This window comes from Pinus tabuliformis, chromosome 1_2 (assembly GCF_031772625.1).
Source record: "Pinus tabuliformis cultivar Carrire ecotype Pingquan chromosome 1_2, CPIR1, whole genome shotgun sequence".
In the NCBI taxonomy this organism is placed as follows: Eukaryota; Viridiplantae; Streptophyta; class Pinopsida; order Pinales; family Pinaceae; genus Pinus; species Pinus tabuliformis.
The window spans coordinates 617,030,872-617,046,632 of record NC_142298.1 but is presented as its reverse complement, the minus strand read 5'-3'; the positions used below and the strand labels follow the sequence as shown (position 1 = coordinate 617,046,632).

At 39.8% G+C, this 15,761-nt stretch overlaps 2 pseudogenes; both read right to left on the bottom strand.

Annotated features, from left to right (window-relative positions):
• Window positions 1-365: 365 nt before the first annotated feature.
• LOC149207148 (ABC transporter B family member 15-like) lies at window positions 366-3,508 on the bottom strand (annotated as a pseudogene).
• Window positions 3,509-4,526: 1,018 nt separating this feature from the next.
• On the bottom strand, window positions 4,527-7,121 carry LOC149207147 (ABC transporter B family member 15-like; annotated as a pseudogene).
• Between the last annotated feature and the right edge of the window lie 8,640 nt (window positions 7,122-15,761).

The window sequence follows — 15,761 nt, the reverse complement described above, 5'->3', positions numbered from 1 at the left end:
AATTTTTTTGATTAGTTTTAATTAAAATCTAACTTGAATTTAAATTGTAAAATGTTTCTTAGAGTACTAAATCTAATAAATTCAAAAACACATTTTAAAGAAAAAAAAATCACATTCTTTCTCAAATTTATTAGGGTAAATTACCTTAAAAAAATCTATTTCATCTCACAATACGCTCACAATATTTTACAGGCTCTTAAAAAAAGAGTCATCACCAAATTTTCATTGGATAAACAGAGTTACATTAAAATTCCAACCCTACTTTTACATTTGACAGTCCATCTTCGATCTTTAGCGGAAGGCGCAAAGAAAGATTTACGACATGGATCACGAAGGATACTTCTGCTTATGAAGCAGATGAGCATCTAGTGATGGCGTCGCTGCATGTTGACGAGAGAATAATATGGGTTGCCTTCTCCTTTGCCCAACAGATATGAATGACTCCCCTGTTCAATCACTTTCCCATCTTGAATCACAGCAATCGAATCTGCATTCTGGATGGTTGTCAATCGATGAGCTATCACAATGCTCGTTCTCACCACCATTATTCTGTCCAACGCCTCTTGAACGATCTTCTCCGACTGGCTGTCCAAGGTACTTGTTCCCTCGTCCAACAGTAACATGCTCGGATTCTTTATTATCACCCTCGCTATCGCAATCACTGTTTTTGCCCTCCAGATAATTGAACTCCTCTGTCTCCGCAGTTTGTTTCATATCCCTCCCCCAAAGAGCTGCATAGATCCAAGTTAATTTCACTAATCTGGTCCAATAAATCCTAATCTGTTCCACAAATAATTATTTCAATTGCAGTTGATTATAAACATTCTGTTTGAATTGAACAACTGCAGTATTACCTGATGAAGTCATGAGCATTTGCAGCCTTTGCAGCTTCGATCATCTCCGCCTCCCCTGCTTTCTCTTTTCCGTAGAGAATGTTGTCTCGAATGCTTCCTCCAAACAGCGTGGGCTTTTGACCTACTAGAGCTATGTGATTCCTCAAACTCTTCAAATTGAAGCTCCTGATGTCACTACCATCGGTTTTCACCGATCCTTTTAAGGGATCGTAAAACCTTTCAATTAATCCAATGATGGTCGATTTGCGGATCCGCTTTGTCCTACAAGCGCCATGCTTTTGCCAGCTCTTATCCTTAAGCAGAAGTTCTTGAAGATCATAACATCTGGACGAGATGGGTAAGCAAAGTCCACGTTTCTCAGGTCCGCACTTCCTTCTATCTTATCCGTTTTCTCCCCCTTCTCATCGTCCGGGTTTATCTGGCTCTCTCTGTCCAGGATGCCAAAGACGGATTTTACTGCATCAAAGCCTTTAGCGATGTCAGTGCTTATACTTCCTGCATCTCCTATCGCTCTTCCAGTGCTCATCAAAATGAAGAAAACTTCGAAAAGAGCTTTGGAGGTGATTTGACGTTTCGCTACAAGGTGTGCCCCATACCAGAAGTCCACAGTGATATTAGCTACAGTGATGCATTGTGATGCTCCCATGCCACATCCTATAAACAAAGATTGTTTGATACTATCTCTTTGAGGTCCTTCTTCAGTATTTTCGAAGAGACGGAGAATCTTGTCCTGTGAAGAGAATGCAGTAATAGTACGATGGTTAGCAACAGCTTCTGCTGCTAGTTGACTACCTTTATCTTGAGCTTTGAGAGACCTTTGAGACATGGCCTTAAGCAGAACCTTTTTGGTGTAGAAACATAATACTATGATGGGTTGCACTGCAATTATTACAAGTGCAAGGCGCCATGATAAAATCAAAGCCATCGTGAAGGCTACTATAACGACGGAGGAAGTTTGTACAAGTAACGATACACGATCTCCAACCAGGGATCTCACCTATAATAGAACATTCTAATCATCAAAAAACTGTGACAAAGATCCCGACATTATTAGAAATATTAAAGCATTGAGGTCAGGTATTTGCCACATTAGCCTCCGTTACCAGTCTGGAGCACATAGCTCCGCTAGAATTCTCGTCCTTGTCGAACCACCCAACCTCGAATGTAAAGATCTTGGATAGCATCCGCTCTCAAATTCTTTTTGTAAGATATTTCCCCATAGCTGCGAAATTGTAATGCTGCAACACATTCACTAAGAGCGATATTACTCCCAAGGCCACAAAAATGGAGGGCTATACTTTGATTTTGGATTTGATTTGGCCATGGTCGTGGAGAAAAAATACAGATACAACTTTCCCAAGGAAAAAGGAATAGGCAGGTTGAACTGCTCAAAAAGCTAAGGCTCCTGCACAGCCTAATAGAGCATGCTTCCATTCCGCAGTATTTAAAAGAAACAGTCGACGGAATGAAGGGGCGGACGGAAGCTTCTGTTCAACTATCAGTTCTCGCTGGACTGATGCAGACATGTTCGAACTCGATCTACTATAGATGCTAGAGCTCCTTGCTCTCAAAGACTGGGCTAGCACAGTGGAGCCTTCGAATCGCTCATCTAACTTATCTGCCGCGGCCTGTTGCAGCTGAACCAAAGTAGCATATGCTCCGTTGGGTTTATAGATCAGATCTTCGTGCATACCTGTCTCGATCACATGACCATTTTGAACCACCGCAATCATGTCCGCGTTGCCGATTGTGGAGAGGCGATGAGCGACTATAATTGTTGTGCGTCCGACTGAAGCTTGCTCTAGAGCATCCTGAACAATCTTCTCCGATTCTACATCTAGAGCACTCGTGGCCTCGTCTAGAAGAAGTAGACGAGAATCCTTCATCATAACTCTTGTAATAGCTATATGTTTCTTTTGCCCTCCGGACATCTGGACTCCGCGCTCACCCACCTGTATTTACCCAAATGAAAGGAAATTCAAATCGACTGCACTTGCCAGAAATGGAAGATGAGAAAGAAAAGATAATTTTTACCTGTGTGTCATAACCATCTGGTAGTTGACTGATGAAATTGTCAGCATTGGAATATTTGGCAACAGTAATAACCTGATCCATGCTGGCTCCATCCTTCCTGAATAGAATGTTCTCCTTGATTGATGCAGCAAAGAGTTCAGGTTCTTGACTTACTAGTCCAATCTGGGAATGGAACCATTTCAATTGTAGCGTTTTAGTGTTCACTCCATCCAACAAAATTTCTCCAGTGAGCGGATCTCATAGAACCTCTCTATCAACGCCACAACCGTAGACTTGCCTGACCCGCTTCCTCCCACCAACGCGACGGTCTTGGTTGATGGAATAGTGAGATAGAAATTGTGAAATATCTTGGAGTACTCTGGCTGAGATGGATATGCGAACTCAACGTTTCTAAATTCAATTTCGCCGCTGACCTCCTGCAATATTTCTCCTTTTGGATTTTCCCAATCAATGACCGGTTCTCTGTCGATCATCTCAAATATGCGTTTACCAGCAGCACGTGCCTATATTTCTCCTTTTGGATTTTCCCAATCAATGACTGGTTCTCTGTCGATCATCTCAAAGATGCATTTACCAGCAGCACGTGCCTCTGAGAAGTATCTTATATTAGGAAGCGCAGTCCCGAGAGCTCTGCAAACACATCAGTGGTTCCAGAAATTGTGATTGAACTTAACAAAATGGGTTAAATTTTTCGTTCTTGTATCAATTATAGAAATAACTGAGAAGGAGAGAAATGGATAGGGAGAAAGCTTACAACCGTGACGAAAATCCTTCCAATGACAGAGGATGTAAATATGAAATTTTACTATGGTAAAAGATAGTATGGTAGTTGTTGTTTTATTTAAAAAAAACAAAACTTTGATAAACTATTTTATTGAGAAATTTAAATATTTTCTTGAAATGCTGGCAGCCTCTTAAAGGAGGATTTCAAAGAAAGTAGTCAGTTGTAATAACTGATTGAAACTACCTTCCCAAGCAGGAAAAGTCCTGGTAGTGGGAGGAAGCTCTGTGCTGTAGGGACAGACAGAGAAATCTTTTCCAAAAAGAAGGAAAGAGAAGAAAATACAAGAAAAACTGGTTAAGTCTGGTAAGGACTAGATAACCAGGCACAAGGTGCACATATCTTGTTGAGGGCTGAAGGCCTGCAAGATGGCTCGGGGGGAGAATCCAGTTTGATAGATGGATCTCATGGCTGGGTGGAAGAGCAAAATCGAAGTACAGGTGACTGGATTAAGTACCTATTCGTGACTCTGGCGAACCAGGTACGGTTTCAAACTGCAGAGTCTTTGTTGAATTAAAATGAGGAATATGCAGTGGGCTTCTAATAGTCATACTGTTAATATAGTTACACAGGTGTAGTTTTAATTAAAAGACAAGTTATTATTCGATAGACATGATACGAAGTAACCAGAGAGGCAGAGGCAGTCTCAAGTAAAGAAAAGCGGTTAACGAAAACAAGCAGTCCAGAATGCCTAGAATATAACAAACTGTTAATGTAATGTGCCAAAACAAGAACAAGATTAGAGATCTCTGAGCCTCAGTAGTGAATAACGGCTGTAGTTCGGATTCTAAACACATCGATAGGGAGGAGGTGAACCCATTTCTATTTATAGGAAACTGTTGAAATGCGAAGAACTATCATACTGTTCCAAACAAAGAAAGAAAATAAACATACTCTGTAATCGTACGAGATGGAGAGCCATACCGTATTCTGTTACAACCAATATTAACAAATAACAGTGTTCGCAATTACCGTTGAAGAGGAATCAGTTCAATATAGAATGACAAAGGAAAACGAGATATCAGATCAAGAAAACCTGTGCATGCTACCACAGAAGAATTCCATACATCTTTATATTCCGATATTTTTAGAGGAAAGAAATATGGTGTGCTGATTAAAGCAAACCGAGAACATCCATAGCAAACTAACATTGGCAAGAATCACATGGAAAATACCAAAACGATTTACCCGAAACTGTAATAAAACTTGAAGTAAATCAAGAGCCCTGCCGTCGCTGAGACGGGCAGCTTATCCATAGTTGGAGGCGGAAATCAACGGTAAACAAGGAAAAACAAACCGTGCATCATATTAATATTGCTAAGTATACAAAACATATTAATAAAATTGCTCAAAGCGCAAGCAACCCAGAGGGGGTTCAGACAGAGCAACGTTTTCATATACAAATTAAAAAAAATAATAACACCCCGATAGTGTAACCTTAGAAGGGTAACATTGTACATTTGTATAAATGAAAAAAAAAAAAAAAAAAAAGAACTTCAAAAAATATAGCCTGGTTTCGCTAACCCAAGGCTGTGCATTACGGCCAGACCCTGTGCAATGTCATAAATTAAGTACAGAGACCCAATGTCCAGATATGCCGAAAGGGCGGTTATACAATAACAAATTTAATCCACAGATAACTGAAATCGAGTACATGGGTTCGCCATGGACTATATTTCACCAGGGCTGGACATGGACTCAAGCCAGATAACAAAACACATATAAACCGTGAGGGTCCTCTTTGGGAAATACCTCAGCAATCGAAGCGAGGAAAACCAGCATTCGAACGACGGACTGCAACAAATCATAAATGCGAATATATCAAGGTCAAGGAGCTTCTGAGCTCTCACATGCAGGAGAAAAGTGCAATAAGAAGTGTAAACTTACCTGTGGCCGCCGAGAAAGCTGAGGCGTTGAGGTTTTGACACTGTCGGAGGGGTTTGAACAGACCCATCTGCACGCCTTGCCAGCAAAGAGAACAAATTAGGATGAACCGATAGTGACTAACAGCTTAACTCTGAATGCAAACCTTAAATTAAGAACAGATGATCATTACCTGTGCAGGCTTAACGCTGAGCACTCCACGGCCTCCTGAGGGATGGCAGGGTGTGAAGACGACGCTGGAGGTTTCGAACCGGTGTCTGAGCACCAAAGTGGAACCGGAAAGACTTGTGAACAAATGAGTTCTGGGCTTGCTCCGGTGGGGTTTTGAATAGCCCTAAAACCCTCGGGCTCTTTCCAGCCCTTCGATCTAAGGATTAGATCCTGATCGTTGAAGTAGAGTGGGAAACTGGAGCGAAGAAGCCGAGAAACCCGAACCCGAGGTGTCACATGGCCGGGTGGGCAAGCCATGCCACCTGCCATGGTGTGGACTGAAATCATAAAGGCAGCGGATGACTTGGCGCCTGCAACGGCTGCGGCCGGACCACCAAACCCCGCGCCAAATTAATACACCGCGTACTGAGGTGGGTTGATGAGTTAGGATTAAATGTGAAATCAAATAAACCACCATAAACCAAATCACCGTGTAATATATAATATCATGGCAGCATATAATCCGACATGTGGTAAGGTGTTGGGGCCATGCGGCATATGTTTTACAATGTTATATAGTATAATGTGTTGGGTGATGTATCATTGAGTTTAATATGCGACAATACATAAAAGTATAAGTATATAGTGTAGTAAAAGTAACTTGTATGGTGCTCATTAATTTTTTTTTTTTTGTATATGTAATAGAGGGTGTGACAGCTACCCCCATGATACATAACCAATGTGCTACCATACCAAGCATTGAAGGCCCATATACCGAAGGTCACTGCTACGCTACCTACTCCCAAGCCTTTGAGGAGACCCTGTTTAAGGCCAAGCTTTACAGTTAAATTAAGCGCCTTGGAGAACTTGGCCATTGTCCTGTCCTCTCCAATGAAAACAAAGACTGTCCTAATGGATGAAAGAGCTTGCTTGCAATATTTCCGGTTATATTACAGGCTTCATTCAACTTACGAGAAGTCTCCAGCAGAATCCGTCCATACATTATCCCAGGAACTATGAGAAAGATTACGAATGGAAATGACACTATTGCGAGTCTCCATGTCAAGTAGAATGCCACAAAATAATTGCTGACGAACAAATACATATTCATGATGAAGTTGGGTATCTGACAATGGACAATATTAGCATCTGAGAGGATAAAGTAATCAAGATCATACCTTTTCAGCGAAAACATCCTGTATAACGAAAGTATCATTAATAACGCTTGTAATCACTTCCGATGTGGTGGTGCCTTGGGTGTCGAAGAATCCCTGGTCCTGCCTTAGTATGGCTTTCAAATATTTCAAGCGCATCCGAGATGCCTGTCTTTCGCCTGTCCTCACCCAACAGAACACTTCTGATGAGAGAAACAGAAAGATCAAAGGTAAGATCATAAAAAAACCCCTTCTCATAAACATTGCAACGTGTGAAAGGAAAAGGAAAAGGAAGATATGATACCAACCTAAAAATGCAGAAAAAAACACATGGATCGATTAATATTATAAATCTTGTGAATAATTCTATACCTTAGTAATATGAATCTTTAAATTAATAAACATAAGGGATTGATATCATAAATGCAATGGACTAAGAAACCCAAGGAATTATAACCCCATAAGATTAATATTAAACACAAGGAATTAATATTATAAACCAAAGTCATATAAACCCTAAAATAAACATTAAACCTTACAATTAATATTACAAACCTTAACATTAACATTATAAACTTATGTGAATAAAAACCCAAGCCACAATATTAAAAACCCAAGGGAATAACATTAAACCTTGGGATTAATATTAAATCATAGGAACATAAACCCTAAGATTAAAAAACCCAAAGTATTAATACTATAAACCCAAGGAATTATAAACTTAAGGGATTAACATTAAACACTAAGATTAATATTATAAACCATAGAATTAATATTAAACCCTAGGAATATCAATCCTATGATTAATATTAGAATCCCTATGATCAATATTATAAAACAAAGGGATTAATAAACTTATGGGAATAACATTAGATCCTAGGATTAATACTAAACCATAGGAATATAAACCCTAAGATTCATATTATAAACCTTATGATTAATATTATAAGCCCAAGAGATTAATACTACAAATCCAAGGAATTAATAAACCTAATGAATTAATATGATAAACTCAATGTATTATAAATCGAGGGGGATAATTACAAACCCAAGGGATTAATAGTAAACCCTAAGATTAATATTATAAACCCTAATACTACAAATAATAAAGCCAATATTAAACTTTAATACTAGAAAGCAAATATTAAAAGGCCCCAAAATTATAAACCTTGTATTAAATCCAAGTTTTGTAATGCAACAATGCGACACTGAATAAGTTACAATGTAATGTAACATTGCGACAATGATTATTAGACTTATTTTCATATTGAGACAACGTTTGTCACAATGTGACGCTGGATATTTTTTGTATTATTCAAATGTAACAATATTAAACCCTTGATATTATAAGCCCAAGGGACTAATAAACCCAATGTATTGATACTAAAAACCTAAAGGATTATAAACCCAAGCGAATAATTGTAAACCCAAGGGATTAACACTATAAACCAAAGGGATATAAACACGTTGATAAATATAATAAACCCTAAAATAAACATTAAACCTGGAGATTCATGTCATGAACCTTATTATTAATATTATAAACCGAATGGATTAATAAGTGATCAGGTGCTCATGTCCTAAGTGTTGTAAAATGCTCAAAATTTAAAATGCTCAGAACTGGTTCAAAGTTGAACGAATGGAAAGTTCTCGTCCTCCTGATTTTGGCACCATGAACAGTTCGAAAAACGGTCGCCGTATGAGAAAGTTATGGCAAAAAGAAGAATTTCTCAGTAACATTGGAAATTTGAATTTTTCGAAAAAAAAATTAAAAAAAAATATTCGACAGAATATTCCTTGGAATATTCATTTTCGGCAACCAATCACAGGCTGCCACGTGGCAGGCCCGGAGGCCACCACGTGGCCCTGGGTGATGTCAGCGAATCTCTGTGGAGCGCATGTTAAAATTTTGGGAGTGCAAAGTTTTGAACTCGCGACCTATACTCTGCAACAAACACGCCTTATCAATGCGCCACCGAGGTTTCATTTGTTGTATGGGCGGAGAAAATTGTTAATAAAGTTTGACTTTGAGTTGGGCGGGGCCCAAAGGGGGCCACCCCCAATACCATATGACCATGTGCAGAGAACCGTGGGCTTATAACCTAACCGCCCAGCGCGAAATCCAATGTTAACCGCCAACCGAAATTTTTGGTCACATGCGCATTTATTGTAACTGCAGTCAAGTTGGCGGGAATAATGGCGGAGCGCCAAATTTGGCGGCCGCTCCAAAATTGGCAGGCTTATCTGGCCTCCAACTACAGTTAGTTGGAGTTTTTCTAGGGGCATACTGGAGAAACTTTAATTGGCCATAACTTTGGCTAGGAAAGGCGGTTTTGGACAATTTATTTTTGATTTTGGGTATTTTCAACCTTCTGAAGCCATTGGTGCAAGTCTTACAGCCATCTAAGGTCATTTGCAGAGTTTTTGGAGCCGTGAAAGTTCTAGGAGCCACCAGGGCCCAGTATTGTGAAGACTGTATAGCGTTGCAGGTATCCATTGGAGGTGAACCAATAGTCAATCCTGAAGGATTCAAGTGTTCTGAATCCATTTTTACCATCTATTCCACCTGTATATGCTTCTATTCAGCTGTATATTCAATTTGAGCATTTAATTAAAACAAGGACAAGCCCATTTGGGAGCTTTGGACCCAGCAGACGTAGCCCAGGAGGGGTGAACTACTTTATCAACTTCTTTTGCATTTGTGGTTGACTTATTTTGCAGAACAAATTCATTTTAGTGTGTGAAACAGTAAACGAAATAAATCTGCTATGCTTAAATGGGTCATGAACAGCTGAAAATTTCATTTGTTTTCTTTCTGCAAGACATGGACATCTTTTAAACATGTATATTTCTGAATTGAATACATTGCAAACAATTTACAAGTAGTTTCAAATTCAGATCAAGTTGGTATCAAAGCCATGTTGTTGTTTCCTTGTATCAAAAGCAGTCAAATAAACTATAGACAGAGCCTGAAACGAGCTAGGAAGCCTTCGAAATGCTCTTGTTATACAATTGCAAAGTAGATAAATGCTCTTTCAGTCAATCTCTGGTGTAGTTGTCTTTTTATTGTTTTTGTGCAAAGATCTTCTAACTGTCTTACAAGTATTGATGCTTACCAGGTTGAAACTTAAAAGAGGGGAAGGACAGTTGACTAGAGAACGAGAGAATCCTTAGTCAAAGAAGGCTAGAGAGCCATCACCTCCACCTTCAATTTCACCCTCAAGAGTCTCAGCAGAAGCTTCAAGAATGTCTGCACATGAAGGAGAAATTCCTGCAGATATGGATCCAAAAGAAGAAGAAAGAGTCTTCAGAAAGGCTTTCTTGGACCTCATTGAAATGGTGAGGATATTGTATCAAGAAAGAAATGAGAAATTGGCTAGAGAAGGGTCCAAACATCCTCATGAAGGAGAGGGCTCTTCAGGAGGTAAGAAGGATGATGATCATTCCAAGAAAGGACATGGAGGTAATGGTGATCCACCACCCCCATCGTCACCTTCTTCCTCTTCATCCTCGTCTTCTTCTTCTGTGCATAAGCATAGATCCTCTGGAAAAAGTCCTTTTTTGAAGCTTGATGTAAAATTCGAATTACCTATGTTTAATGGTGAAGTTAATGCAGAAAAGCTTGACAACTAGATTAGGCAGTTGGAAGTTTACTTGAGGATCCAGAATATGCATGTGATGCCACAAAGATTCAGTTGGCTTCTTTGAGAATGGATGGAGCAGAATTGGTCTGGTGGGAGGCCAAGACTAAAGAGGAGATCAAGAAATTTGGTAAGGTTACCTTAACATGGCCTGAATTTCTGTTAGCCATTAAAAAACAGTTTTATCCTCTTGCTCACATGCAGAAAGCCATTATGAATCGGCAAAATTTCAGACAACTTAAGGGTCAAAGTGTCCAAGACTACACCTATGAATTTAGGAGAAGAGCTCTCTTGTTAGGGGTAGATTTACAGACCCAAGAAACCTTGCTGAAATACATTGGTGGCTTGCATACCTACCTTAGACACACCATCTTGATGTTTAACCCTACTAGCCTGGACGAGGTTTGTGTCCAAGCTACCCATTTAGAGGCAAGGGGAAAAAACACATTTGAAGAAGGTAGAAACAAGCCCCCAAGGGGAAAGGCAAAGAGAAAACCTCCAAGGGAAAGGGCAAAAAGAATGCATCTGTCAAATAGGAGAGTGAGAAAGTGATCTGTAAACACTGTTCTAAACCAGGCCATGAGGACAAAAACTGTTGGAAATTACATCGTGAAAAAAGACCTCAATCTAACAAATCCAAAGGGAAACAGAAAACTGCTGCCACTACATCTACACCACAGGATTTAGGGGATGATTCAGGTGATGAAACCAAAATTGCAGCCATGGGTTTGAAAAACTTGAAGGGAAAAGAAATTGAAACTCAAGCCAGCACTAATACCTCAAACTGCCATGTACAAGCTCCTAATGAGGAAGAAAGAATTGAACTGTTTCATGTGAGAGTGATTTCAAAACATACTAAATTTGACACACTTTTTGATAGTGGGTCACAAGAAAACCTTATATCAGAGGACTTGGTCAAGCAGCTTAAACTTGAGACTGTTCCACATCCGAAGCCATATCCACTTGGATGGATTTGCAAGGATGCAAATTTGCAAGTTTCAAGAAAGTGCACATTGTGCTTTGCAATAACTGCACATTTTATTGACACAGTTGAACTTGATGTGGTACCTTTTGATATAGCAGGAATTGTTTTGGGAAGTCCTTACTTGTTTGACAGGAAAGCTATCTTTCATCGCCATGAAAACAAATATCATCTTTTCAAAGATGGCAAGGAGTTCATTGTTAGAGCTCATCGCAAGAAGACAAATATAGCGGTGGTGAATGCAGGACAGGTAAAAAGGCTGGTCAATTCAAGTAAGAAGTTTGTTCTTCTTATGATTAAGCCCAAGGTTGATGTGAATCATGAGTCATTTGACAATTGTGATCCAAAACTTAAGTCAGAACTGTATGATGTAGTTGATGCATATCATGAGATGTTTCAGGAGCCAACATGTTTGCCTCCTAAGAGGGAGATTTAGCATGAAATCCATTTGCATCCAGATTGTCCTCTTCCAAACATAGGCATGTACCGCATGTCTATTGTGGAGAATGCTGAAATAAAGAAGCAAATCAAGGACTTGTTGGACAAGGGTTTCATAAGCCCAAGTACTTTGCCATGTGCATCACCGATTGTATTGATTCCAAAGAAAGATGGCACTTGGCGTATGTGTGTTGATTTCAGGGCCTTGAACAAGATAACGGTAAAGAATCATTACCCACTCCCAAGGATAGATGATTTGCTAGACCAGCTGAAAGATGCTCGATATTTCACTAAGCTAGACTTGCGCAGTGGATATCATCAAGTAAGAATTGAAGAAAGTGACGTTGGAAGAGAGCCTTTAAAATCAAACAAGGACTCTTTGAGTGGCTTGTGATGCCGTTTGGTTTGTGCAATGCACCTGCAACTTTCATGCGGGTAATGGATGATGTCTTGCGTCCTTTTCTTGATGATTTCGTTTTGTCTACTTAGATGACATCTTAATTTTCAGCAAGTCTAGAGAAGATCATGTCATGCATGTTAGGAAAGTACTTGATGTTTTGAAGAAGAATCAGTTATTTCTTAAAATGTCAAAGTGTGAATTTGGAAAGACTTCTTTGGTTTATTTGGGACACATAGTAGGAGGAGGTGCTTTGAGAATAGATCCTGCTAAAATAGAGGCTATTGTGAATTGGCCTACTCCCAAATCCATAACAGAGGTAAGAATTTTTTTGGTGCAGCTCAATATTGGAGGAAGTTTATCTCTAACTTCTCTTCTATAGCAGCTCCTATGCATGCAGTGACAAGTGTGAAGCATGCTTTCCAATGGGGAGGGCAAGAAGCAAAAAGATTTCGAATCTTTGAAAGAGAAGATTAGTTCAGCTCCGGTCCTTGCGTTACCGGATTTGAGACAGCCATTTGAGATACAAACCTATGCTAGTGATTATGCCATGGGTGCAGTTCTTCTACAGCATGGTAAGCCTATTGCTTTTCATTCTGAAACTTTTAATGGTGCTGTTGTAAATTATCCTACATATGATAAGGAGTTGTATGCGTTGGTACAAAGCGTCAAAAATTGGAAACATTATTTGATGGGCAAAGAAACTGTTATACATACCGACCAACAGCCCTTACAGTACTTGCAATCACAAAGCAAGTTACAACAGTCACGACACTTCAGATGGATGGGCTTCTTGCAACAGTTCCATTTGGTAATAAGGTACAAGAAAGGTACTTTGAATAAGGTTGCTGATATGCTTTCAAGGCATATTATTCGTGTTGTTACTTTACTTGAGAATGATTCCATGGTACATGATAGTTACATAGAACAATATGCATCTGATGATGACTTTAAAGATGTGTATGCTAACTTGAGTAAAGGGAATCATGTAGAGGAAAATGACTATCACATGCATAACAATTTGCTGTTTCATTTGGGAAAGTTGTGTATACCACAGGGGGAGAGAATAAATGTCATAAGAGAAGCTCATTCTTCTCTTATTGCTAACCATTTTGGGGTAAGCAAAACAGTTGCACATCTACAGAGGTATTGCTATTGGCCTCGCATGGTAGATTCTGTTTCAAGGTTCATAAGAGGATGTTCATTATGTGCTACAAGCAAGCCTAACAATAGGAAGCTTGGTTTGTATACTCCTTTGCCGGTACCCTCTAGACCATGGGAAAGCATCTCTATGGATTTTGTAGAAGGTTTGCCAAAATCTAGAAAGCAACATGATTATTTATATGCAGTAGTTGATCGTTTCAGCAAAATGTGTATACTTATGCCTTGTAAGAAAACTATAACTGCTAAACAAACTGCTGAATTATTTTTTCATCATGTATGGATTCACTTTGGTTTGCCTACTTCCATTATTAGTGACAGGGATTCCAGATTTGTGGGGAATTTTTGGTCCAACCTATGGGAGATGATAGACACAAAGTTGAAGAAAAGTACTGCTTTCCATCCGCAAACAGATGGACAAACCGAAGTTGTGAACAGAACCATTGTGCACCTCTTGAGAGGTTATTGCAGCAAGCATCCCAAGCTTTGGGATGAACATTTGCACTACATACAACATGATTACAATCGTGCCAAGCACTCTTCCACAAACACCTCACCGTTTGAAGCTTGTTTTGGTTACCTGCCAAAATCACCTCTTGATTTCATTCTTGAGAAAGATGTTGCCATTGAGGGACATAGTGATATTGACAAAGCTCGTTCATTCATTGAAAGAATTCAGCAAATACATCAGCAAATTCAAGAACAGCTTGAGAAGAGTCATGGCAAGTACAAGGAAAGACACGAGAAGCGTAGAGTCGATAACAAGTTTCAAGAAGGGGATGAGGTATGGCTATACATTAGTAACGAAAGGATGCAAGGAGAAGGTAAAAAGCTGAAGCCTATTCGTTATGGTCCATTGAAAATCCTCAAGAAGGTTGGAAATAATGCTTTTCAATTAGATTTGCCTTCCTACATGGAAATGCATTCTGTTGTCAATGTGGAGAACTTACGTTTGTATGAACCTCCTTTGATTGCTGATCATGAAAGTGTTGTTCAGCTGCCATCTATAGAAGATTTCTCGCCAGAATTCTTAGATGATCTGAAAGAAGATACAATCCTTGACAGAAGGACACACACTTTAAGGAGGGGAAGTGTAGATTGTGTTCGGGTTGGTTTCAAAGGCAGCAAACCGAACAAGGCAAATTGGATGGAGGTGGACAGAGTGAGGGAGCTGTACCCTCACCTCTTTAACAGGTAGTTGAAGGCTTTTGGGGTCCAAAAGCTTCCCAATGGGGAGGTGTGATCAGGTGCTCATGTCCTAAGTGTCGTAAAATACTCAAAACTAGTTCAAAGTGGAACAACTAGAAAGTGCTCATCCTCCTGATTCTGGCACCGTGAACGGTTCGAAAAACGGTCGCCGTATGAGAAAGTTATGGCAAAAAGAAGAATTTCTCAATAACATTAGAAATTTGAATTTTTCAAAAAAAAATTTAAAAAAGAATATTCCATAGAATATTCCTTGAAATATTCGAAGGAAGATTCATTTTCGGCAACCAATCACAGGCTACCACGTGGCAGGCTCGGAGGCCGCCATGTAACCCTGGGTGAAGTCAGCAAATCTCTGTGGAGCACATGTTAAAATTTTGGGAGTGCGAAGTTTTGAACCCGCGACCTATACTCTGCAACAAACACGCCTTACCAACGTGCCACCGGGGTTTCATTTGTTGTATGGGCGGAGAAAATTGTTAATAAAGTTTGACTTTCAGTTGGGCGAGGCCCGAAGGGGGCCATCCCTAAGGGCCAGCCCCATACCATATGACCATGTGCAGAGAACCGTGGGCTTAGAAGCTAACCGCCCCACACGAAATCCAATGTTAACCGCCAACCGAAATTTTTGGTCACATGTGCATTTATTGTAACTGCAGTTAAGTTGGAGGGAATAATGGCAGAGTGCCAAATTTGGTGGCCGCTCCAAAATTGGCGGGCTTATCTGGCCTCCAACTACAGTTAGCTGGAGTTTTTCTAGGGGTAGACTGGAGAAACTTTAGTTGGCCATAACTTTGGCTAGGAAAGGCGGTTTTGTACGATTTTTTTTTTTTTTTTGGGTATTTTCAACCTTCTGAAGCCATTGGTGTAGGTCTTACAGCCATCTGAGGTCATTTGCAGAGTTTTTGGAGCCGTGAAAGTTCTAGAAGCCACTAGGGCCCAGTATTGTGAAGACTATATAGGGTTGCAGGTATCCATTGGAGGTGAACCAGTAGTCAATCCTGAACGATTAAAGTGTTCTGAATCCATTTTTACCATCTATTCCACTTGTAGATGAATCTATTCAGCTGTATATTCAA